Below are 27,664 nucleotides of genomic sequence, written 5' to 3'. Positions count from 1 at the left end.
GGACCTCAGGACAGTCGGTTCCCCTCAGACAGCCACCGGCCACAGCAGACCTTCCCCCCTCTGGGAACACCAGCACAGCACCCACCCAGCGGGCCCATCCCTCTGTCCCCAGGACACGTCAAGCAGCGGTGTGTCCACCACTACAGGGCACCCAGGTTAACCCACAACCCCAACAACAACAGGGACCTGGGGGCAGTGGTAGTGGGCACACGGTCCAGGGGACAGAGGCCCAGGGAAACAGGGGAACTGGGAGGGCTGCTGTGCGACGGGAGGGGACAGGCCCAGGGAACCCACTCTCCATGAGGTCCTCTCCTCCATCATGGGAGCCTACCATCATTCCCAGGAGACGATGGCGACGGTCCTGGCCAGGTTTCAGGAGATCCAGCTCCTGCAGGAGGAACAGTATTTGGGGTTCAGGGAGGAACTACGAACCATCAGTACCGCCCTGGGCACCATTGTAGAGGCTCTGAATCAGGTAGTCACCACATTGCGGGACACTGTGGCACCACAAAGGGCCCCTGACACTAGCATGGACCAAGAACTGCCTACCACCTCTGCCGGCGCTAGTGGACAGGAGGCCCCGCCACGGGACCAACAGGCCACCAGCACCCCACTCCCTGCAGAAGGAGAACCACCCCGCAAGCGGGCCCTGAGATCCAGGAAGAAGACCGAGTAAGATGCCAAGACCCCCGCCAGCAAAGGATACCTCCTTGATTGTCATCCCACTGACCCACATTGTCACCCTGTCCATCCTTAAACTGCCACTGCTCCACTTCCCACAGCCATTTGGACAATGCACCTGTGATAATACTAGTCTGGACTCTGCCATGGACAATCCTCCACCATCACCCCTCACCGATTTGCAACCACCCACCAATATAGAGCACAGAAATAAACACAGTTATTGCACAAAACATTCTGTAGTCTGGCTGTGATTTAGTACAAATGTATTAGAGATTACTGTGCCAAAATGCATATTTACATTGTAATGCCAACATACCACTGTCACACAGCTGTAGTCCATGGGGAAACAAAGCAGATGTCACGCAGTGGGGCCCACATCTCTGAAATCGGAAGGGAAAGTCACAACTCAGTTACCATACTCTGGGGGAAAAGGACAGACAGTAGAGACGTAGTAGTGGTTAAGTATATGTAATATGCCGGTGTGGATTCTTACCTGTGTGTCACTGAAAATACTGCTGTATTACTGTGTTCCTGTTGTCTATGTCGTCCTCTTCGGCTTCCTCGTCTTCACTCTCCACAGGCTCCACAGCTGCTACAATACCACCATCTGGACCATCCTCCTGCAGAAAAGGCACCTGTTGTCGCAAATCCAGGTTGTGAAGCATACAGCAGGCCACGATGGTCTGGCACACCTTCTTTGGTGAGTAGTAGAGAGATCCACCTGTCATATGGAGGCACCGGAACCTGGCCTTCAGGAGGCCGAAGGTCCGCTCGATCACCCTCCTAGTTCGCCCATGGGCCTCATTGTACCGTTCCTCTGCCTTTGTCCTGGGATTCCTCACTGGGGTCAGTAGCCATGACAGGTTGGGGTAACCAGAGTCACCAATTAGCCACACACGGCGCCTCTGGAGTTGACCCATCACGTAAGGGATGCTGCTATTCCGCATGATGTACGCGTCATGCACTGAGCCAGGGAACTTGGCATTCACATGGGAGATGTACTGGTCTGCCAAACACACCATCTGTACATTCATCGAATGATAACTCTTCCTGTTTCTGTACACCTGTTCACTCCTGCTGGGGGGGGGTACCAAAGCCACATGTGTCCCATCAATGGCACCTATGATGTTGGGGACATGTCGAAGGGCATAGAAGTCACCTTTCACTGTAGGCAAATCCCCCACCTCAGGGAAAACGATGTAGCTGCGCATGTGTTTCAGCAGGGCAGACAACACTCTGGACAACACCTTGGAAAACATAGGTTGAGACATCCCTGATGATATGGCCACTGTTGTTTGAAATGATCCACTTGCTAAGAAATGGAGCACTGACAGCACCTGCACTAGAGGGGGGGATCCCTGTGGGTTGGCGGATTGGTGACATCAGTTCTGGCTCCAGCTGGGCACACAGTTCATGGATAGTGGCTCGGTCAAGCCTGTATGTCAGTATGACATGTCTTTCCTCCATTGTCGACAGGTCCACCAGCGGTCTGTACACGGGAAGATTCCTCCATCTCCTCGCATGTCCCAGTGGACGGTGCCTATGAAGGACAACAGCAAGCACAGAGTCAATTAACCCACAGGTACGTAACCACAGCTTGCACATAACACGATTCCCAATGCATTGAATGGCTTGTATGAGTGTTGATGCAAGGCCTAGGTATGTGTGACGCAGTAGAAAGAAAGCCATGTGGGCCCCTGAAATGGCAGCTGCCTGACCTGTGAAGTGCGACAATGGGATGTGAGGTAAATGCACTGGCGTGGCACACCGTGGCGGTAGGCGGTCGAAGACCGCGGCGCTAAGCACCATTGGTTAACATTGAACCCTATGGGTCTCAGGAGCCAATGAAGATGTGCGCCGGCGGTCGCGGTACTCACCACCGCGGGCGTGACCGCCATTTTCTATCAGCTTAATCACTCGATACCTGATCTTTGACAGGAGAGGACCTACACTGCAAGTGCTGCTGTGACCTCGGTCTGGAAGAGACAATGGCTCATGCGACTGGGGAAAGGGCCCCGGCCTTCACTGCTCAGGAATTGGAGAAACTTGTGGATGGGGTCCTCCCCCAGTATGCGCTACTCTACGGTCCTCCAGACCAACAGGTAAGTACACTGGGACCATGCTTTGTGGGCAATGCCTGTGTTGAGTGGGGTGGATGAATGATGGTGGGGAGGGGAGCGATTGAGGCATGCATCAAACGACGGTGAGAGCATGTGCCACATGGCAAGGGTAGGGATGGGGGGCCACTCACATTGAGCATGCAGATGGTGATGACTATTTTTCCCCCCCTGTACATTTCACATAGGTCAGCGCCCACCAGAAGATCGATATTTGGCGTGCCATCGCCAAGGACGTCTGGACCCTGGGGGTCCACCAGAGACTGGGCACCCACTGCCGGAAAAGATGGGAGGACATCCGACGTTGGAGCAGGAAGACGGCGGAGGCTCAGCTGGGGATGGCCTCCCAACGTGGGAGGGGTGCCAGTCGGACTTTGACCCCCCTGATGTCCCGGATCCTGGCGGTGGCCTACCCCGATTTGGATGGGCGCATGAGGACATCACAGCAGACACAAGGGGGTGAGTACACTCTCATTCTGTTGACTTTGCGCGCAGTGGAGGTGTCTGGGTGTGGGAGGAGGTCTGTGGGTATCCCTAGGCCAGGGCGATTTCTGTAGGCTAGGCCCCTCCGTAAGGCATGGCCCTGTGCCCCCGCCCCCCACCTCTGTAGGGTGCCAAGTACAGCTTATCAAGGCCCTGTGTCATCTATGTGTGCAGATGTCGTCCATAGGCTTGCAGGCCATGTTCCACGGATTAAGTAGTCGACCCCAAGTGCGCGGCGTAGTGCAGGGGGCTTCTGTGTCTGTCCTGTCCGCCAACGGTGTCGCCAATGCATGCACTCAACATGTCTTTATTTTCTCCCTCTCCCCCCCCCCCCCCTTTTTTTGAGGTCTTCCTGTTCATGTGTGCATTAGCATCATCAGGCGGAGGAGAAGTGGCATCGGAGCACGAGGGAGCTGCATCCCACATGGCCATGGAGGGCCATGCAACGGACTCCGAATTCACCAGTGGGACGGAGGGCGAGGGGAGCTCCACAGCGGGGACTCGGGCAGACATCAGCGACACGGACTCGTCCTCTGAAGGGAGCTCCCTTGTGGTGGCGGCAACATCTGTGCCCCCCGCAACAACAGGTACAGCCGCCACCCACCGCACCAGCACCGCCCTCCCAGCAGCCCCTCAGCGTTTGCCCCGTGCCTGCTCACCCAGGAAGGTGGGCATCTCCTTCGCCCCAGGCACCTCAGGCCCTGTCCCAGTCACCCCTGCTGCCCTCAGTGAGGAGGTCATTGACCTCCTGAGGACGCTCACTGTTGGGCAGTCTACCATTTTGAATGCCATCCAGGGTGTAGAAAGAGAGGTGCACCAGAGTAATGCATACCTGGAGGGCATTCATTCTGGTCAGGCTGCCCTACAGCGATCGTTCAACACTCTGGCCTCAGCACTGATGGCAGCCATTGTCCCTGTCTCTAGCCTCCCCCTCCAACTTCCTCCACCCAGACCCTATCACCTGTACCTCTGCCTATCCCTGACACACCATCAGACCAGCCTGCACACACCTCAACACCCAAGGGAAGCTCAGGCAGACATAAGCACCACACATCACACAGGCATTCACACAAGCAACATCCACATACAGACATACCAACACCCACTGCCTCCACTGTGTCCCCCTCCTCCTCGTCTCCCTCCTCCCTCCCTGTCACGTCTCCACTCACACCTGCATGCACAACATCTTCAGCCACTATGTCCATCACCAGCACACACACCAGAACCCCCCGCACACGTGCAGTCACCACCCCCACTACCATTTACACGTCCCCTGTGTCTTCTCCCAGTGTGTCTGTGAACCCCTCTTCCAAGATACACAAACGCAGGCAGCCACCCGCCCAACAGTCATCCACCTCACGACAGCCTCCAGCCCAAGCACCTGCACCCAAAGACACCAGACTTCATACTCCTACAACCACAACCTCTTCCTCCACTCCCATACCCACTACACCTACCCGTCCCACTGCTCCTAAGAAGCTTTTCCTGTCCAAACTCAACCTCTTTCCACCAACTCCCCCACCCCGTCCATGTCATAGGACTATAGTCAGCACCTCAGCCACGACAAAACCGGGCCCTGTCATGACAGTCTGCCATGGACTGTGGAGTCCCCCACCCTCCAGGGCAGCAAGTTCAGTATGGAGCCAAGGCACGGGCAGCCCACCCCCGGAGAAACATCCAAAGATAGGCAGTGGCCGGCGCGAGAGGGTGAAAATACCAGGGACTCAAACCCCTACCATGGCTCCGGCAGCAAGTGTGGAGACAGCTGGCACACCACCCAAGGTGGGGAAGGGACACAGGCGATCAGGGAAGGCTGGGAAGGGCAGCACGCCAGACAACACCGCCATCAGCCCAGCTGGCCAGGAGGGCCCTGCCAGCCCCATCCCAGGTGGGCAGGAGGGCCCCGCCAGCCCCATCCCAGGTGGGCAGGAGGCCACCAACAGGCCCGGCACTGCAGCCCAGTAGGGCCCCGCCAGTCACAGGACAGATGGGCAGGAAGGCTCCGCCAGCCACAGGACAGGTGGCAAATGACCTCCACGCCATGGCCAGATCCGCTGCACTGGGCACCGCTGTCTCAAGCACCGCTGAACAGGGCACTGCCGTCTCAAGCACCGCTGAACAGGGCACTGCCGTCTCAAGCACCGCTGAACAGGGCACTGCCGTCTCAAGCACCGCTGAACAGGGCACCGCCGTCTCAAGCACCGCTGAACAGGGCACCGCCGTCTCAAGCACCGCTGAACAGGGCACCGCCGTCTCAAGCACCGCTGAACAGGGCACCGCCGTCTCAAGCACCGCTGAACAGGGCACCGCCGTCTCAAGCACCGCTGAACAGGGCACTGCCGTCTCAAGCACCGCTGAACAGGCCACCGCCGTCTCAAGCATCGCTGAACCGGGCACCGCCGTCTCAAGCATCGCTGAACCGGGCACCGCCGTCTCAAGCACCGCTGAACTGGGCGCCGCCGTCTCAAGCACCGCTGAACTGGGCGCCGCCGTCTCAAGCACCGCTGAACTGGGCGCCGCCGTCTCAAGCACCGCTGAACTGGGCGCCGCCGTCTCAAGCACCGCTGAACAGGGCGCCGCCGTCTCAAGCACCGCTGAACAGGGCGCCGCCGTCTCAAGCACCGCTGAACAGGGCACCGCTGAACAGGGCACCGCCGTCTCAAGCACCGCTGAACAGGGCACCGCCGTCTCAAGCACCGCTGAACTGGGCACCGCCGTCTCAAGCACCGCTGAACTGGGCACCGCCGTCTCAAGCACCGCTGAACTGGGCACCGCCGTCTCAAGCACCGCTGAACTGGGCACCGCCGTCTCAAGCACCGCTGAACTGGGCCCTTCATCTCAAGCACCGCTGCCCCATGAGCGGCAGGGGCTGGCCCGCATCTGTGTTGGGCAGGGCTGCACGAAGCACTCTGGGCACAAAGCCCCCTCCAGAACCAGTGGAGACTGTTATCCACTTGTGAGACTGTGGCTTTGCACTCCCCAGGATGGTCCAGTGGGCAAACCACCCACTGCAGAGACTTGTGAGACTGTGGCTTTGTACCCCCCAGGATGGTCCAGTGGGCAAACCACCCACTGCAGAGACTTGTGAGACTGTGGCTTTGCACTCCCCAGGATTGAACAGTGGCCATGGAGGCCCCTCGTGGATCTGGCGTCGTTCACTCATCTGGCTGAGGTGCCCCCCTCTTCCCTTCCCCCTGAGGTGCCTGTAGTTTTGCTATCTGATGCCCCTGCAGTGTTCTCTCCGTTGGAGTCAGGTATCTTGTGTGGGCTTTGCCCATGTGATTTGGGCCAAGTGGTCCACGGACAATGCATGCTACAATGCTCGGACTTGTACATTTATGTATATAAGATTTTTTGATGTGTAGATATATTTTTAAGCCAGTTATACAATATATTCCAATGTTTAGAATCCTTTCCTTTTGTATTTGCATTCTTCCGGGGGGTTTGGGGGGTGTCACTCTGATGTGTTGCTATGCATTGATGTGTGTGTTGTAGAGGGTGAGGGTGGGTGTGTCGCGTATGTGTGTACCCGTAATATGTTCTTCTCCCCCCTCCCCTGTGTCGTAGGTGCATCTACTCACTGTTGTCTTCTGCGCCGGCGTTCGTGCTCCTGGTAGAGGAGTAGGAACACTATCGCTGGGAGTATGTGGAGTTCGGGTTCCATGCTGTCCTGATTCCTCGTGGGGTATATGGAGGTGGGCGTTTTCCCTTCGAAATGGCTGTTTCCGCCGTGTTTTTATCGGCGGGGCTACCGCCCCAGAAAAGGTGGCAGATTGGTAGGTTGTGATACAGTGGGCGGTACATTGTCTCCCGTGTGTCTGTTGGCGGTGACCGCCGCGCTGTTTGTTTGTGCCGCCGTGGTGGGCGGTGTGGTAATGTGGCGGTCTCTATTGGCGGTTTCCGCCAGGGTCGGAATTCCATTTTTTACCCCGCCAGCCTGTTTGCGGTTTGGCCGCAGGTTTAACACCGACCGCCAGGGTTGGAATGACCCCCACAATGTATTTCCAAAAGTATTTCACTAAGAGACAGACATGAGCACAGACGCTTTCTTTATCTTATAGGATTTTTTGACAAATACCATTTTTTTTTAGGTCAAGCTTGCAAAGGGCTCTGACCTGTTGTAAGTATTGTGAGCTGTTAACCACGCATATGTCACACCCATCACTTTCAGTTGTTCATGGGCTTGCCTTTCAAAAGTCCCTTGATGTCATTGGTAAATGCTTTACATTTGTCCCGCCTTGGAGCTCTGTTGCATGGATAATTGCACAATTGCTGATATACTTCAGCTTGGGGAACTACTTTTTTTTCTTTTCTCTCTCCCCTTCGTGCTGCATGGTGGCCATGGCGCTCACAGGGCAATAGCTCAGAACAGCGTGAACTTCATCAGCGGTATAGATAATTTTGTGTTCGATGGCATCTGTCGCTGTAGATACACATGGTATGCATGAGCTCGCCATCTGGTGTTGGGTCGGAGTGTTACAAGTTGTTTTTCTTCGAAGAAGTGTTTTCGAGTCACGGGACCGAGTGACTCCACCTTCTGTGCTCATTGCGCATGGGCGTCGACTCCATCTTCGATTGTTTTCTTTCCGCCATCGGGTTCGGACGTGTTCCTGTCGCTCCGAGTTTCGGAACGGAAAGATAGCTGAAGACGGAAGATTTTCGACGGTATCGTTGCGATCCGGTTAGAGATAGACACATACGACGACGCGTTGAACATCGAAGCGCCTCGGTGCCCTTCGGGGTAGATTTCGGCACCCCGTCGGGGCCTAGTCGGCCCGACCGCGTGGAGGACAACGCCGATGGATCGGACCCCGTTTCGATTCTGCCCCGAATGCCACAACAAATATCCTTATACGGACCTACACTCGGTCTGTAATCTGTGCCTGTCACCCGAGCACAGTGAAGAATCCTGTGAGGCCTGTCGGGCGTTCCGGTCCCGAAAAACTCTGCGCGACCGTCGAGCGAGAAGACTCCAGATGGCGTCCACGCCAAAAGAGCGTCCACAGTTCGAGACAGAAGAGGAACAGGAGGAATCCTTTTCCATCCAGGACTCAGACTCCGACGAGCTACACTCTACAAGAACTGTGAGTAAGACGTCGAGATCAAACCTTAAAAAAGGAAAGAAGGCCCAGGGGACGCCACTGCCAACCGGCCATGGCTCCACCCAAATTCTCGGTGACCAACAATCGGCACCGAAAAAGGCCCATTCAGTGTCGAGATCGTCCGACTTCGGTCGAGACACCGGCACGCAGCCTCCTCGGGACCGAGAGAGTGCTAAACAGAAGCATCGACACCGAGAGTTCGGTGTCGACACGGATCGACGCCGAGACAGTGGCGCCGAAGACCATAGAGGCCAGGAATTTTCGGCACAGAAAAAGAGGAAGGTTACCTCGGAGCCGAAAAAACAATCGACTGGGTTTTCGGAGCCGAAAAAAGCGACATCAGACCCTGTTTCTGGCTCCTACACTGAAGAGCATTCTATGTCTTCTCAAATGAAGAAACATAGATTTGAACAAGAACTGCAATCCACTGACGTGGATCACACGCAAAAGCGTATCTTTATTCAGCAGGGGACTGGGAAGATCAGTACCCTTCCACCTGTCAAACGAAAGAGAACGCTTCAGTTTACTCCTCAGCAACAAACAGCACAAAAGGTAACACCTCCTCCCTCGCCTCCACCTGTAACTCCGGCTTCGCCAACTTACACCCCGTCACATTCGCCAGCTCACACCGCCATGAGCCACGATGACCAAGATCAGGATGCGTGGGACTTGTATGACGCACCAGTGTCTGATAACAGCCCAGACACATACCCAACTAGGCCATCACCACCGGAAGACAGCACAGCCTACTCACAAGTGGTGGCTAGAGCAGCATTATTCCATAATGTGGAACTACACTCGGAACAAGTAGAGGATGATTTTTTATTTAACACCCTCTCCTCAACCCACAGCTCCTACCAAAGCCTGCCGATGCTCCCAGGCATGCTACGCCATGCAAAGGACATTTTCAAGGAGCCAGTTAAAAGTAGGGCAGTGACGCCTAGGGTGGACAAAAAGTATAAGGCGCCTCCTACGGACCCTGTATTCATCACCTCTCAGCTGCCACCAGACTCTGTGGTGGTAGGGGCTGCCAGAAAACGGGCAAACTCACACACTTCTGGGGATGCACCTCCCCCAGATAAAGAAAGTAGGAAGTTCGATGCAGCCGGGAAGAGGGTTGCTGTCCAAGCAGCAAACCAGTGGCGCATCGCAAATTCACAAGCGCTGCTAGCGCGATACGACAGAGCCCACTGGGATGAGATGCAGCATCTCATTGAACATCTCCCAAAAGATCTGCAAAAAAGAGCAAAACAGGTTGTTGAGGAGGGTCAAAACATTTCCAACAATCAAATACGCTCCTCCATGGATGCAGCAGACACGGCCGCAAGAACCATTAATACGTCGGTTACCATCCGTAGGCACGCATGGCTCAGAACGTCTGGATTCAAGCCAGAAATTCAGCAGGCAGTGCTTAACATGCCAGTAAACGAGAAACTTCTGTTCGGTCCGGAGGTCGACACAGCCATAGAAAAGCTCAAGAAGGACACTGACACTGCCAAGGCCATGGGCGCACTCTACTCCCCGCAGAGCAGAGGATCTTATAACACCTTCCGCAAAACACCTTTTAGAGGAGGGTTTCGGGGTCAGGCCACACAAGCTAGCACCTCACAGTCCGCACCGCCCACCTACCAGGGACAGTACAGGGGAGGTTTTCGGGGCCAGTATAGAGGGGGGCAATTTCCTAGAAATAGAGGAAGATTTCAAAGCCCCAAAACCACTACCAACAAGCAGTGACTCACACGTCACTCACCCCTCCCACACAACACCAGTGGGGGGGAGGATACATCAATATTACGAAGCATGGGACAAAATAACTACAGACACATGGGTCCTAGCAATTATCCAACATGGTTATTGCATAGAATTCATGCAATTCCCTCCAGACATACCACCAAAATCACAAAATTTATCAAAATACCATTCACAGCTTCTAGAGATAGAAGTTCAAGCACTACTGCAAAAAAATGCAATAGAATTAGTACCAAGCACACAAATAAACACAGGAGTTTATTCACTGTACTTCTTGATACCAAAAAAGGACGAAACACTGAGACCAATTCTAGACCTCAGGGTAGTAAACACATTCATCAAATCAGACCACTTTCACATGGTCACACTACAAGAAGTGTTACCATTGCTCAGAAAACACGACTACATGACAACCCTAGACCTCAAGGACGCATATTTCCATATACCAATACATCAATCACACAGGAAATATCTAAGGTTTGTATTCAAAGGAATACATTACCAATTCAAAGTATTGCCTTTTGGTTTAACAACCGCTCCAAGAGTATTCACAAAATGCCTAGCAGTAGTCGCTGCACACATCAGAAGGCAGCAAATACATGTGTTCCCGTATCTAGACGACTGGCTAATCAAAACCAGTTCGCTCACACAATGCTCAAACCACACAAATCAAGTCATACAAACCCTCTACAATCTAGGGTTCACCGTCAACTTTGCAAAATCAAACATTCTGCCAAGCAAAGTACAGCAATATCTAGGAGCCATAATAGACACGACAAAAGGAGTAGCAACGCCAACTCCACAAAGGATCCACAATTTCAACAGGGTCATTCAACACATGTCTCCAAACCAAACAATACAAGCAAGAACAATACTACAGCTCCTAGGCATGATGTCCTCATGCATAGCCATTGTCCCAAACGCAAGACTGCACATGAGGCCCTTACAACAGTGCCTAGCCTCACAGTGGTCTCAAGCACAGGGTCACCTTCTAGATCTGGTGTTGCTAGACCGCCAAACTTACCTATCGCTTCTATGGTGGAACAGTATAAATTTAAACAGAGGGCGGCCTTTCCAAGACCCAGTGCCACAGTACGTAATAACAACAGATGCTTCCATGACAGGGTGGGGAGCACATCTCAATCAACACAACATAAGAGGACAATGGAACATACATCAAACAAAACTGCATATAAATCATCTAGAATTATTAGCAGTTTTTCAAGCACTAAAAGCTTTCCAACCAATCATAACCCACAAATACATCCTTGTCAAAACAGACAACATGACAACGATGTATTATCTAAACAAACAAGGAGGAACACATTCAACGCAGTTAAGCTTGTTAGCTCAAAAAATATGGAAGTGGGCAATCCACCATCAAATTGGTCTAATAGCACAGTTTATTCCGGGGATCCAGAATCAGCTGGCAGACAATCTCTCTCGAGATCACCAGCAAGTCCACGAATGGGAAATCCACCCACAAATTCTGAACACCTACTTCACACTCTGGGGAACACCACAAATAGACTTATTTGCAACAAAAGAGAACGCAAAATGCCAAAACTTCGCGTCCAGATACCCACACAAGCAATCCCAAGGCAATGCCCTATGGATGAACTGGTCAGGAATATTTGCTTACGCTTTTCCTCCTCTCCCTCTCCTTCCTTACCTAGTAAACAAATTGAGTCAAAACAAACTCAAACTCATTTTAATAGCACCAACGTGGGCAAGACAACCCTGGTACACAACACTGCTAGATCTGTCTGTAGTACCACACATCAAACTGCCCAACAAACCAGATCTGTTAACGCAACACAACCAACAGATCAGACACCCGGACCCAGCATCGCTGAATCTAGCAATCTGGCTCCTGAAATCCTAGAATTCGGACACTTACAACTTAGTCAAGAGTGTATGGAAGTCATAAAGCAGGCCAGAAGGCCATCCACTAGACACTGCTACGCAAGTAAGTGGAAAAGATTTGTTTGGTACTGCCATCATAATCAGATACAACCACTAGAGGCAACTCCAAAACATATAGTAAATTACTTGCTCCATTTACAAAAAGCAAAGCTAGCCTTCTCTTCTATTAAAATACACCTTGCAGCAATATCTGCATACCTGCAAACTACATATTCAACTTCCTTGTATAGGATACCAGTTATCAAAGCATTCATAGAAGGGCTTAAAAGAATTATACCACCAAGAACACCACCTGTTCCTTCATGGAACCTAAACGTGGTTCTAACAAGACTCATGGGCCCACCTTTCGAACCCATGCACTCTTGCGGAATACAATTCCTCACCTGGAAAGTTGCCTTTCTCATCGCCATTACATCTCTAAGAAGAGTAAGTGAAATTCAAGCGTTCACAACACAAGAACCTTTTATACAAATACATAAAAATAAGGTCGTCCTACGACCTAATCCAAAATTTTTACCAAAAGTTATTTCTCCATTCCATCTAAATCAAACGGTAGAACTACCAGTATTCTTCCCACAGCCAGATTCTGTGGCTGAAAGAGCACTACATACATTAGATGTCAAAAGAGCATTAATGTACTACATTGACAGAACGAAGAACATCAGAAAAACTAAACAGCTATTTATTGCATTCCAAAAACCTCATGCAGGTAACCCAATATCAAAACAAGGTATAGCCAGATGGATAGTTAAATGCATCCAAATCTGCTACCTTAAAGCAAAAAGACAACTGCCCATTACTCCCAGGGCACATTCAACAAGGAAAAAAGGTGCTTCAATGGCCTTTTTAGGAAACATCCCAATGCAAGAAATTTGTAAGGCAGCCACTTGGTCTACGCCTCACACATTCACCAAACACTACTGTATAGATGTGCTATCCGCACAACAAGCTACAGTAGGTCAAGCTGTATTAAGAACTCTATTTCAGACAACTTCTACTCCTACAGGCTAAACCACCGCTTATGGGGAACTAACTGCTTACTAGTCTATGCATACCATGTGTATCTACAGCGACAGATGCCATCGAACTGAAAATGTCACTTACCCAGTGTACATCTGTTCGTGGCATCAGTCGCTGAGATTCACATGGACCCACCCACCTCCCCGGAAGCCTGTAGCAGTTCAGAAGTTACCTTCAATTTTGTACATTTGTATATATATTACTTAATCCTTTAATAGGTACATACTTACATTTTTCATTGCGCGGGCACTATTACTATAGTACAACTCCTACCTCACCCTCTGCGGGGAAAACAATCGAAGATGGAGTCGACGCCCATGCGCAATGAGCACAGAAGGTGGAGTCACTCGGTCCCGTGACTCGAAAACACTTCTTCGAAGAAAAACAACTTGTAACACTCCGACCCAACACCAGATGGCGAGCTCATGCATACCATGTGAATCTCAGCGACTGATGCCACGAACAGATGTACACTGGGTAAGTGACATTTTCATTACTAATTATATTGTCTGCTTTGTTCAGTCCCTACATGGAAGCACGATCACATGCAAGGACTTTAATTGCACACGGTTTTAATCTTTTCTTTTGTCTCGCCCCTTTGTGCTGCATGGCGGCCGTGGCGCTCACAGCGCAGAACAGTGTGAACTCCATCGGCGGTATAGATAATTTTGTGTTTCCTATTTATGTTGTCTGCTTTTTCAGTCCCAAAATGGAAGTCCAATCACATGAAGGAACTTTGATTGCACACAGTTTTAATCTAAACGTTTGCAAGTTTCAGACTTGTTCTGCCGTGCCTGTCATGCGTCAGGCAAGTAAAACGCACCATGCCTGCGCAGTGCTGTCACGTTATGGGCAAGGGAGTTTAAATCAGGATTCCAGACATGCCGGACTGCGTCTGCATGGTGAGATCACCAAAGTGCCATTTTGCTGGGGTTTGAGTCTGAGGTGCAGGGAGGTGTACGAAGCTTCATTCCTGCCGATCTGCAGATCCCCGACAGCCTTTCAGGAGGAGGTAATGCTTGGTACCTGTTATCACGCATGCTGGTGGCCGTTGAGTTCAAAAGGTCACCTGTTAAGAAGGTAGAGTGCTATACCTGTTATCGCTCGACATGGATTATGTCTCTTACTGAGCACAGGGAACTCCCTGCACAGGCAGAACTGACACCACCGACCGGAGCAAATGCCCTCGTGTGTCAGACCAAGTCTGTTTATAACCACTGGTGCATGCAGCTACCAGAGTAGCTTTCGGGTTCTGAATGTGGTTTGCGGCTGTGCTTCTCTTAAACCACAGCTTCTGTGATTTAATTGCACTGTGTACATTTAGGACACTCTGCAGACCCCCAAGGTGCCCAAAACTTAAATGCCGGTTATGGACCGCACTTTGTTACGTTGTAGCAAGGACAACAAACAAACCCATTTCTGATGTATGCCACATCTGGTGTTGGCAATCATTAGTCGCATGCCAACAGTAAGCACTTGGTGCATGTTGGTCAAAAATACAAATATTTTTAGGTTCATTCTATGCTACAATGTATTCAGGTCACTTTAAAAAAGGAAAGTGCCCCATCTGCACTGGCTTGTGTGGTTGGCGAAAGATCGACTCTCAAACTTGACATTTTCTTTCACACTGATTCAACTTTAATCGGTTGAGTTTCTGCTTGCAGATCCAGTTAGGAATTTACAACACTAATAGCTCTAAATCAAGCAAATGTGAAACCGATTGCATTGCAAATGCTTGTTTTTCTTTTTAATGGATTAGGGGATTAACTAATTTGCTCAGAATCACAAGTGTGTTTTGACGAAATCAGCAAGCATTGAAAAAGCCAATAGGCCTGGTCATTGAGACTACTGGCTCTGCTACTGCTTTTTGTTCCTATTGTGTAGCGTGGGCATTGCCAACTTTGGGAATGATTTGTGGCCTAACTACATAGCAGGTTTGCAGCTGTGCGGCATGGTTATATTAATATTAAAAAAAAAAAAAATCTTTAATGCATCTGGCGCTAGTGTACTTTGAAAGAAAAAAAGTGAATTGGCTCTGACTGCGTCATAGCACTTTTTCTAATTAGTTTAAGCCACACTGCAAAGCATCTGCTCTGCTAATCTTCATGGTCAGTAGCCAGTGGCCAGTGTAGCCAGCACCTCTCATAGGTGAGACGTATTGGCTTTGCCGCTGCTTCTTTCACTTATGAGTTACTGTGGGAATAGGGACTCCAATATGTTCTCTTTGAGGACAAGAATGGGACCACCAACACCACTCACTCATTTTCTCCTTTCTTCATCCCTTTTTTTTTTTTTAACATCTAAGGTGGTCTTACTCACATCCCCAATTATGTTATTTTTCCTTACCCTATTCTCCTACACATAGCCGGGTAGTAAGTAGTGTGATAGTTCTTCTCTGCATAATCTATTATTTCTGTTCTGCCTGTATACTACTGGCTATAGCTTTTCCAGTAGTCTATCCCTGCCTATACCCTAGCACCTCTGACCCTACCTATGCTACACCCTAGTTTCTCCATCTATACCCCTGTATCCTAGGACTTCTAGCTCTGTACACCGTGCCTATACTGTAGTATTCCTGCCACTGCCTATACCTCAGTGCCTATACTCTAGTACCTCTACTCATAACCAGGTCCACCACCCCTACCCATACCCATACCTTACCTTTGGTATCCGTAGGGGCCGATAATGTAGTACTTTCATCACCACCTACAAACTAATGCGTCTACCCTTCCTTATAACCTAGAACACTTACTCATACGTCGGGCCACTGGTGTAGCCCCAGGACTGATCTCTTGGGCATGACTATCCGAGGCGTTCAGTGCACCACTACTACCTATAGCTCCCCATGCGAATAGATCTGGGCAGCGTATTGTGGGTCACAGTCTCATGTGTATGGTGACAGCTGTCTTCTACTACTAAAGACAAAGTGTTCACCAAGAACAACCTGCACAGCGTCAGTATAAAAGTCTGGCTTGAAATGAGGCACTTGAGCCTGTTCCAGCAGCAGCATATCGTTTTGAAGGAGTTTGATCTGTATACGTCCTGGGTTGTAACAAAGAAAAGGCCTGTTGCATATTTCTGATCTTTGCCAACTAAACCAGTTCATCAGGAAATATGTTTGCTTTTCGAACTCTTTTGGTACAACGCACTGCTCTCCAGGAGAGAAATGTTCTCCGCTCCAACAACCCGTCTGACCCGTCATTCCACATTGCGACGCTCGGCGATTACTGGCAGGCCCCGCTGTTGTTTCAGCAGCCAACGCTTCTAGTCTAGAGTCCTTTGCAGCCGCAGCTGACTCGGGAGTGTTCATTCAGTACCGGCCCAAGTCTCTGCACTGGAAGGAAGGGCATCTTACTACTTCTGTGATGAGGTGACATCAGCATAGACGATGTTTGAGCGTTCAAGCCTGAGCTTTTCCGTGGTCGGAAGCCAGTCATCTCTTTATAGAGGTGGTGGTTGCAGCTGTATTCTCTACCAGGAGCCACCCATGCAGAAAATGGCTCCTGTGGTCCTACAGTATGGTCATTGTAGTCGCCTGCAGCACCAGGGTCAGGCAACATAAGTATACCTCTGGAAAAAAAAACAAATAAAATAATCTTCAATGTAGAAATCTATCAAAAAACACACGGTGTCTTTCGAATGGAGAAGGCTTGGTGTTTGATGGGTGCAGGCTTAACCAAGGAGTGTTCACTGAATCCTCGTCCAGCAATGCACTGTGCGCAAAAGACTGAAATGTCCCACTACATAAAGGCCGATTACACTCTTTGTTGGGGTCTTTGTTAGTTCCTCGGTCCTCCTTCAGCCCTTTGTCTAAAGGGATGCGACTGTGAAATATTTGAACCAACTATGTTTTCCCAGATTATTTTAGGCCATGTAATTTCTCTAGTGCGTTTGTTCTGCAGCACTGCTGGTTCACCCAGAAAGCAGCGGCGTCTGTCTGCTCCTGACATTACCTTTGTGCCTTGATGCATATTCCGAAAATGTGTGTGGAGCACAGTGGGCTTTTTTGACCTCGGTAAACACATCCTACTGTCAGTTTCTGTTCTAGAGTTCATTGTTCTTGAGGCGCATGTCCTGAAGCACTGATGATTGAATGCTGGAAATTGTTCTGCAATGTTTGCCCTTTTTTGTAGAATTGGAAGCCTATAGACAGGCCCTAGACCTGTGTCCTCCCTGATATCAGTGTAGCATGAGCCTCCTGTTCCCTACTTAGTATGTACATGCGCCTGCGCTCAGGCATCGCCCTTGCAGACCCTGCTCCTGTGCATGTGAGAGTCTCACTTTCCACCTGCTTCTCCTCTGACACTCGCTCCCTCTCTCACCCCTCTCACACTTACTTAACGCTCTCGTCTAATTGTCTATATTTGCCATTAGTTTTCTATTTCCATTTTTTCTTGTGTGTTTTTGCTCTGTTTATATGTCTGCTTTTTTTTTTTTTTTTTTTTAATCGTCGCCCCACTCTCCCCTCCCCCCGTTTTCTGCTTGGTTTCCACTCTTACTGTGTCATTTTGCACATGGTTACTCATTCTCTCTACCCTATCATGCTTTTTCACTCTTTATTCTCACTTTTTAACCAATTTCACACTTTTTCACTCGTATTACGCAGCTCTTTCATTGCTCTTATTTGCTCATCTATTTCACTTTTTCACACCTTGCTCATTTATTTATTTTTTTGTATCTGGCTCATTACTTGATGCCTATTTTGCTCTTCTAACCCCTTTTAGGATCGAGTCTGCGATAGCATGCGCTAGCGCATGCATATCACTAGCGAGACGCTGTTGTAATTAGAAAAGGGCTCTTAGTGCATGCATATCACTAGCGGGACGCTGTTGTAATTAGAAAAGGGCTCTGAGCCTGCCGTGGCTTACCTTTTGTTGGTTGCAACAACCCTCTTCTCTACAGCCTTATTATTGGTCAGTGCTGGCCAAACGTCACTTCTGATTCTGTCAGTGGAGCAGGGACCAAGCACAGATTAATTAAACTTATTTAGTGCCCGTCTACTGCTCACACTGCAATTGAGGTACTATTTCTTCTCCTCCCTCCCACTCCCCCGTCTGGTTATGGTTTCCTTTTCATTTTGTTTTGTATTTGCAGTTGCACTGCAGCGACCACCGATGGTCACTGCAGGAGGCTAGCAAAGTAGTTAATTTTCTGTGAGATTTTGATCACATACAAATCCAGCCCCTACCTTGACCTTGGGATGAGAACCCATAATTAAAAAGAGAGTTGCTGGGGGCTTTGCGGTGTCTGCACAGGCACCGGAAAACATACTTACCCCTGTTTGTAAGTGAAATCTTATGTATGAGTTATTCTCTTGTAAGGATGGATAAGTGCCAGAGCTGCAGTATTCCGTGTGTGGCTCATTTATAGCGCTAAAGCCTTCAGGACAAAGTTATAGCTTTTTGAAGCTGTGCTTTAAGTAAACAACCCATGGTTAATTTTCGATCACGCCTGTTGCACTAGGTGACCTGTGACAGTAAGGTCAGACGTGATAGTACTTTTGATGACATCCACCGGGTGACCCAGCGCTGTCAGTATGGGTGCCAAGCGTTGAGCCCGGGTCCTTACGCTTGATTATTAACACATTTGTGCACCTCACCATGGCGCGTGAGTCTGCACGTGCAGTCAGCAGCATAGCACGCTGCATGGTGGCACACGCTTTGAGGATCACAAAATAGCCACTAACTCCACATTACTTTTGAAACGTAGTGGATACCATCAACATTCCAGCCTGGCTGTTCAAAAAATGCTTTAATTTCTCTGTGTATTGGTAAGTACAGTTTTTCCACCATGCATGAAGTTATTTGCGGTAATTAATTTCAGTGAAGGAGAAAAACACTTTTGGGCGTGAATTTATTAGTTAACAGTTAAATAAAGGAGCTCATGTCTATGTTGACGGTTATTTCTGGAACCTGTACACGTACTGCTATGAAAACTTGATTGACTATGTCCCAGGTGGTGCATCTGATTTGGTTGTTGAAAGTAACACTTTTAACTACATCTTTTCAAGGTCATTAGGACCACATCGCACTCCACCTCAATCAGTGAGTTTAACACTTTGATTACTAGTGCTTCCCCCTACATCGTCCTCCAACCCACTGCTAAGCCCTTTTTTGGATGTTAGGGGTAGCTTGTGTTTAAAACTTCATAACTGCTTCTCAACGAAATATATCCACTCCAAATGTGCCAACACTTGGAGAGCCCCCAGCTTTCAGGAACAAGCAAAGTTGTTGAAAAAAACATTTTATTTTACCAGTGCACTGCATTTTTAGGGTAGCGTCTACAATAGCGCATGTGTATTGCTAGCGAGACGCTGTTGTAGTTAGAAAAGGGCTTGGAACCCGCCCATGGATTACCATTTGTTGGCTGCAGCGTCCCAATCTGGCCAAACGTCACTTGAGGTTCTGTCAGTGGAGCAGGGACCAAGTACAGATCAATTAAACTTAAATAGTGACTGTCCACTGCTCGCAGTATGATTGAGGTCCTATTTCTTCTCCTCCCTCCCACTCCCTTGTCCGGCATTTGTTTCTGCCTTTTTTTTTGTTGTTTTTTTGTTTTACTCTCACACTGCAGCGACCACCAATGACTAACTTCCTGCAGCGATGACCGATGACTTGCTTCTTAGGTCGAGAGCTCAAGCGCTTTGACCTGTTGTAAGTATTTTGGGTTTTTAACCGTCCCCACCTCAGGCCCATCACTTTCATTCGTTCGTGGGCTTGCCTTTCAAAAATCACTTGATGTCATTGGTAAATGCTTTACATTTGTCCCGCTTTGGAGCGGTTTGGTTATCGCCTTGGACCGCGATTGCTGGTATATGTCAGCGCGAGTGAACAATTTATTTTCTTTTGTCTGTGCTTCGTGACTGCCATGGCGCTACCTTATGATTACTCCAGTCTTCCACTAGATAAAAGTACGTTCTCTCTTCGGAAAGAACATAAATTGCTACAGTTGTTTTGATATTTTTACATCACATGCACTTTGTGATTTGCTTAGTACACATTCTTTGCAGCAGGCACATTAACCCTGTGCGCTTCCTAATGATGAGTCCAAGCTTCCACTAGACAAAAGTACGTTCTCTCTCGAGGGCGTGTCCAAGATGGCGACCGGAGCGGATGCTTCCTAAGGAGCTCCGCTCGCGGCCCAATTTAATACTCCAAAAATCCTTGCCCTGGTGCCCGCCGTCCAGCTCACTCTGACCAACAGGTACAGGGGTGTGCATGGTGGAGGAACCAAGCCGCGACAATAACAGCCACACCGGAGGATACAGGACACGAGAGGCGGAGAGGAGGAGCGCTGGGTATTGAGGCGCACACTACAGAACGCGGCGGCACTCCGGAGTAGGCCCGATCGAGCCCACAACACACTCACACCGGACCCGTGGGCCTGAGGGTCGACAGCCGGAACTGCCTTAAGACCGGCTGGACCAGAGAGCGCCTGCGGCATCCACCTCGGAGGTAGGCCACATCCCGTAGACCCTACACCATAGCGGTTTGTGGACCTGAGAGCTAGGTGGCCGCGTGGACCAAGATGCGGCCATCCCACTACTGCGGGCGAGCCCCCGCACTCCCTTGGAGAGATGGCGAAGCTAGACGAGCGAACACCTGTATAGCGGAACTGGGCAAGACGGGACCCAGTTACTAGGTGCATGGACCGACACCAAGACAACAGGTGGGCAAAAGGTATCGGGCTGAGGGGACACACACTGCCTTGCCGACCATGCACTGGTGAAGCACATGGCGTGGGGAGCCACAAATCAGTGGATGCGGTTGCGAATAAGCACCAGCTCGAACAGGCCCGCACATACGTCTGCCTACCGAGGAAGGCTGGAGGACGTTGACGGCACCACCGAGGAGCTGACCGGGCCCATGGAGCATCGCCATCAGCACATCCAAGGAGGGAACGGTCACATATAAGACTAGCATCACGAAGGCTCGGAGCCCATAAAGGTCAGTGGCTGAGGGTGCGACCTCTGGTCGCTTGTGAACACCCTCCCCCCCCCCATGATAATCGGACAACACTAGTGGGGTTAACCGGGGGGATCGCTTACGATTGAATTGCGAAACCTCGCAAGACGGATGAAATCACCTTCTGCGCGACCAAGTAATTCATAGCGTGCCAAGGTGGGGCCTTTTTGCGCAGCCTGAGTCGGATTGTTAATGACTTCTGACGCTTATTGGCCACACTAAATGCAAGTTGCAAGAGGCGCTTCAGAGAGAAAATGCTCGGTGAGCGCTGAAGTATACGGAAGGTGAACATCCAGGTGTCATCCTCCCATCCTCAGAGGACACCTGGACCTGGCTGCACGCCAAGGGATTGGCGAAAACTAAAACAGATGACCCCAAACTCGATACATGGATTACCCCCCCGGGCCAGGCGGCGGAATAAATCGAACACTGGGACCCGACCTTCCAGAGCGCAAGTGGCCGAGATTCAAGCAAAGGCCTTAAAAGATACCAACCTGTTCGTGTCGACGAAGGGCATCACATATCGGGAAAGAGAAGCTGGAGACTCAAATTCCTCACAAGACTGCTCCAGTGACTCCACCTCCCCGATTCTAATCGGCCCGGAACTTACTCCACGCTCGGCAGATGACATTTAACCCTCGCCACATACTGCCAGACCCGAAGGATCAACGCGGCCATGACCCAATTCGACAACTTAAAGAGAAAATATACTAAGAGGGGAATCCCTTTATCCCCACTGGATCAGGAACAGCAACTGAACAAAGATAAAGATATCCAGTAGGGATTAATTCACACCTGAGTATCAAAGTGAAAACCTAAATTCCTCCATAGTTGTAGGCGACCCGTTTCAGCCTTTATAAATCTGGCCTCTTCAGGACAACAGGAACAGTGCCTTTTAAGGATGTAGTAGCTGCAAACCTTGCTTTAAAAGTAAAGGTATCACCAGAGATGCCAAAGTTCAAAGCTCATCCGGACATGTACGATAAAGCCGCATTAGTCCTGAGGAGGCCAGATTTATAAAGGCTGAAATGCGTCGACTACAACTATGGAGGAATGTCAGTTGGAATTTCTGAAAAATTTGATTTAATGACTTTGGATCGTATCGGATATATTTTTTCCGATGATAGACATTTAACTGATGAACGATACGCTCTTGACACCATTCTCATTACCTCCTTTGAATACTGCTCGCCATTGTATGGCTAAGAAGATTATGGTTAATTTAAGACGGTGCTCAAAGGAACTGTTGGTTCATTTTTAATATTGTGATGTTTTGTATAGTATCTTTATATGAGACTTTGTGATTTTTGTTTTTTGTCTTTTGAAAATTTTTGATGTCTTTATTGTTTGTTAGTGTTATATAGATGTATGAGCGTGACTTGTAGACCCTAAGCACCAACTAATTCTATTTAATCTGATTAAAGAAATAATTTTTCAGTGAAGAATTTAGGTTTTCACTATAATACTTAGGTGTGAATTTATCCCTACTGGATATCTTTCTTTGTCCAATTCGACAACTTGTCACAGGCGGAAAGGAGAGGGACGGGCCTGAAGTCAGGCGCAACACTCAGCGAGTGTATGTGCCCGGTCGCACTGACCCTTGCACGTTAACTCGCCTGTATGCTCCCGGGGGGCCGCATGCACATTCATTGAGGGTGCGGACTGTGGGGCATCCAGGGTGCGATGGGCATGAAACTAATACGGAATGGGCCGCGACACGCGGACCCTTTGATTTCAATGTTCACGCCTCCCCACACCCCAAAGGGACACCGAAGGGACTGTTCATGGTCCATTATTCTTTATAGCACCGGTTGTGCTTATGTGTGTCATTGTGGGCTTCGCCCAAAAGGTTTTTGTTATTTTCCCAGTTGTTTTCTTATTTTATCTTGGTTTACATGGTCCGATGGGAGGAAAACCACTCAGGTGCTGCAGACCTGGATGGCGGACCGGAAGCTGAGGAATATTTGGCGCACCCAACATCCACAGGATAGGGAATGCTCTTTCTACTCCCCGGTTCACTGCTTGCACACCCGAATAGGCTTATTGCTCTGTTCAGTGGACCTAACCAATAACTTCACAGGTGCGTCATATCTAGCCAAAACCACATTGGACCACTGCCAGCCGACCGCCAATATGCAATGAGGCAGAACATGCACATGCATTCCTACCTGCCGCCTTCAACCGGAATTGCTCCTAGACCCTCCATTCTGTCAAGAAATGACAAAACATATCCTCACCTATTTTGAACTGAATGGTGAGACTACGTCATCGCGAGCAGTAGAATGGGATGCTCATAAAGTGGTGGTCAGGGGCCTGTGTTTAACAGCGACTGGGGGAACCCGGCGCACATTGTCCCGTGAACTGCTGCAGGTAGAAACTGAACTTCATGAAGTTGAGCGAGCAGTGGCATTGGGTACAATCACCCCGGAGACCTTACATACATTATGCATACCCAGAACTGAGGTAGACTGTTGGTTACGCAAATTTGACTTTCGGCACTATATTGCTAGGGCACACTCAGAGGGGGATCGCTCCGGCAGGCTGTTAGCCTGGCTGATGCGAGGTGAACAACGGCATACCCCAATTGGAGCCCTACGACTGGACTCCGGGGTAGTGATTAACACTCAGACAAGAATAAATGATGCGATCAGGCAATACTACTGCACCTTATACACAGCGCAACTAGCAGATTTCTTCCACACACTCTCTCTTCCTAGCCTAACTGCGCCCAACGGGGAAGCTTTAGATGCACCCATAGAGTCGGAGGAGATCCTCCTGGCTCTAAGTCAACTAGCACGTAACAAGACATCTGGCAGCGATGGGCTACCCGTTGAATACTACCATACATTCACATCACAGTTAATTAAGCCATACATGGAAATGCTACAAGAGGCACTAGCGACGGGACGACTGCCGGATTCTCAATGAGAGGTGGTGATAGAGGTCCTCCCTAAACCTGGGCGGGACCCACTATATGTCCGATCGTACCCTCCCTTATCCTTGCTAAACCTGGATTGTAAACTCCTAGGGAAGATACTTGCGAACCAGTTACTCCTGTTGATGTCAATGCTGGTCCATGAAGACCAATCCGGTTTTATTCCTGGACGTAGTACCTTTGTCAACATTAGAGGCCTCACACGACTCCTAACAGATACCCCAGACACAGAACGTGGACGAGTAGTGGTATCCCTTGACATAGAAAAGGTGTTTGACACCTTGGGCTGGCCTTTCCTACTGGGAACCGTGAGCTGCATGAAATTTGGGAAGGTATTCATGCAGTGGATTAGAATACTGTACTCTGACCCCACTGCCTGGGTTAAGACAGGAGGAATAATATTGGAGCGGTTTCCCATAGGTAGAGGCACAAGGCAAGATTGTCCACTATCAGCGCTGCTATTTGCCCTGGCATTAGAACCATTGGCGGCACATCTGAGGGGTAGGGCTCAGGAATGGGGGATACCCGACGGCAATAGACACCAGATCGTCTCTTTATACGCAGATGACACCGTAGTATACCTCAATAATTACGCATCCTCACTACCGGGACTATTACGATTATTGAATGGGTTTGGAGATTTATCAGGCTTACATGTCAACTGGTCAAAATCCTGCCTATTTTCACTGACATCGATCCCGATGGATCGCCAAACTGACACTTCAACGCATGGGTTGTCGTGGTCGTACAGTACCTTTAAATACCTGGGCGTACAAATTTATCACACCGCAGCCGATCTCAGGGAAGGAAAATTAGGAAGGGTGCTGAGAGCCACCAGAGGCTCCTTACCAATCTGGCGCTCACTTCCGTTGTCACCAATGGGAAGAGTGGCAATCGCTAAGATGCTTATACTCCCAAGATTGTTATATTATTTCTCTGCTCTGCCACTGATAATCCCCCGAAACTTCTTTACATCACTAAACAGCCTACTAACTGATTTGATTTGGGGACATGGACGCAGGCGAGTAGCACTTACTGAAACATACCTTCCGCTAGCACAAGGCGGCCTTGGCACGCCAACCTACGAGTTATACTACGCAGCAGCACAAATACATTGGACATGGTGTTGGCTCTGAGATCCCCCGAATGCTGAAACTAAGGTGATATACTCTAATTTAGGTCACACCAATGTATTGCAATGGCTGATGGACCTCGGCGGCCCAACACATCAAAGAAACATCTTGATGGATGTGGCTCATTGGTGCTGGGGTCGATACATACTTGGTAAAACTCAGAACCCTCCTTTCTCGCCAAAGCTCCCGTTTCTGGCCACCCTGGGGATCGGGAAAGTAGCTGCGCAACACAGGCTATCTCTATGGCCAGCTAAGGGCATACAAACAATAGGAGACATGTATACGGAAGGCCGCATCATGACTTACCATGAAATCATGACTACACACGAGGTGGACCGGGGAGGGTTTGTTGCATATGGAGCACACAGCAACTGGTGCGCCGCACATGGCAATGCGGAGACGAAGAACCACCGACTTCCCCCCTCTTGTATGACTTACTGTCAGAATTAGGCGACCACTCCGTTACATCCCGTATATATGTCCTCCTACTTGGCAATCGAGCAGTAGCCCAAACGAGGGCCAAGGCAAGGTGAGACAAGCGTTTCCCTACACCGATGACTCAGCAGGCTTGGGGCCCCGCACTTAATATGATTCGCACTGTGTCACGCAACGCTAGATTCCGTTACATGCAATTCAATTACCTTCATCAAACATATCTAACCCCTCACCGGCTCCAGCGTATGTTTCCCCAAAATAGCCGGGAATGCCCTAGATGCGACGATTCTGACGCCACATTCTATCATATGACGTGGGAATGTCCTCCGGTTTTACGGGCCTGGCATGAAATAACTACGTTAACTGCGGAATTACTGGACTTCCCAATCTCTCCCACGCCAGAATCTTGCCTGCTAGGGATCCGCCAAAAGACTAAGAAGAATAAACAGGTACATAAATGTATTGACTTAGCATTCGTGCTGTTCAAGCGCCTATTGGCGATGCAGTGGAAAGTGCCGTCCACCCCAAACACACAGAGTTGGCTGCAAGATTTATTGAAATGGGCGAGAGTGGAGACACAGGTACTACACTCTCTCCGAGATAAGGGACTGATGGTTAAGGGGCTGGATGTGTGAGACACACTCGTCTCCTCAATTGAGGCTAAAACAACATTCGACCTCCAGGATAACACAAACAATGTTAGACAAACGCAACTAATGTGTTAGATACACTACGCGGAGAATATAATAAAGGACATGCACAGGTGGAAGGGCCCCCAATACAAGATACTACTCCACACATGCCAAATGCCCACAGAGCCACCCTGAACATCATAGCGAACACAACAGGAACATAAAAACTCCGCAACCCCCGCTACCGTCTGAGTTGGGCTATCAATATGCAAAAGAAACAAAGAGCGATGAACACTCACCACAGCCCTATACAACGCGCCTGAGTATATATACAAGTGCACTACTAGCACACACAATGTGCTTAGCTGGACATAAACTCCCATCTAAACTAAGCACACCCCGAGATAAGTGGGTAACAAATGCTACCCTTCTGCTCTCCAACTCACATCAGTCTCCTGCTCTCCCACCTCACTTTCTCACCCCCCAACAGTGATTCCCCTCAACAGATTACCTACCCCCTTACCCTTATGTTCATGTTTTGCTGTGGTTTATATATGTGCCTTTATGTATCTAAAATAATAGAGATAAAAAAAAAAAATGTACGTTCTCTCTCCAGAAAGAAAATAAATCTGTTATTTTTACATTTTTACATTACATGCAGTTTGTGATTTTTCTAGTACACGTTCTTTGCAGCAGGCACATTAACCCTGTGTGCTACTTTATGATAAACCTGAGCTTCCTCTAGACAAAAGTACATAATCTTGGCTGCCATGTCACTCAGAGCGTGAACTCTCTGGGCGGTATCGTTTTTACATTATATGCACTCTGATCTGCTTAGTACACGTTCTTTGCAGCAGGCATATTAACCCTGTGCGCCACCTTATGATGACTCCAAGCTTCCACTAGACAAAAGTATGTTCTCGCTCCAGAAAGAACATCAATCACCAGAATTATTTTGATATTTTTACGTTGTGTGCACTTTGTGATTTGCCTAGCATGCGTTCTTTGCAGCAGTCACATTAACCTTGTGTGCTACCTTATGATGACTCCAAGCTTCCACTAGACAAAAGTACATTTTCTTGGCTGCCATAATGCTCACAGCCCTCAGAGCGCAAACTCGATCAGCTGTACAGTTTTTACATTATATTCACTCTGATCTGCTTAGTACATGTTCTTTGCAGCTGGCATATAAACCCTGTGCGCTGGTTTATGATGACTTCAAGCCTCCACTAGACAAAAGTTTGTTCTGTCTCCAGAAAGAACATAAGTTGCCAGAGTTATTTTGATATTTTTACATTATGTGCACATTGTGATTTGCCTAGCATGCGTTCTTTGCAGCTGTCACATTAACCTTGTGTACTACCTTATGTGTTCAAGCTTCCATTTGTAAAAGTACTTTCTCTCTCCAACAAACATTAATCGCCAGAGTTATTTTGACATTTTTACATTTTATACACTCTGATCTACTTATTACACGTTCTTTG

Source organism: Pleurodeles waltl, chromosome 3_1 (assembly GCF_031143425.1).
Source record: "Pleurodeles waltl isolate 20211129_DDA chromosome 3_1, aPleWal1.hap1.20221129, whole genome shotgun sequence".
NCBI classification, from domain to species: Eukaryota; Metazoa; Chordata; class Amphibia; order Caudata; family Salamandridae; genus Pleurodeles; species Pleurodeles waltl.
The sequence above is the reverse complement of the archived record's forward strand: the minus strand, read 5'-3'. Positions refer to the sequence as shown.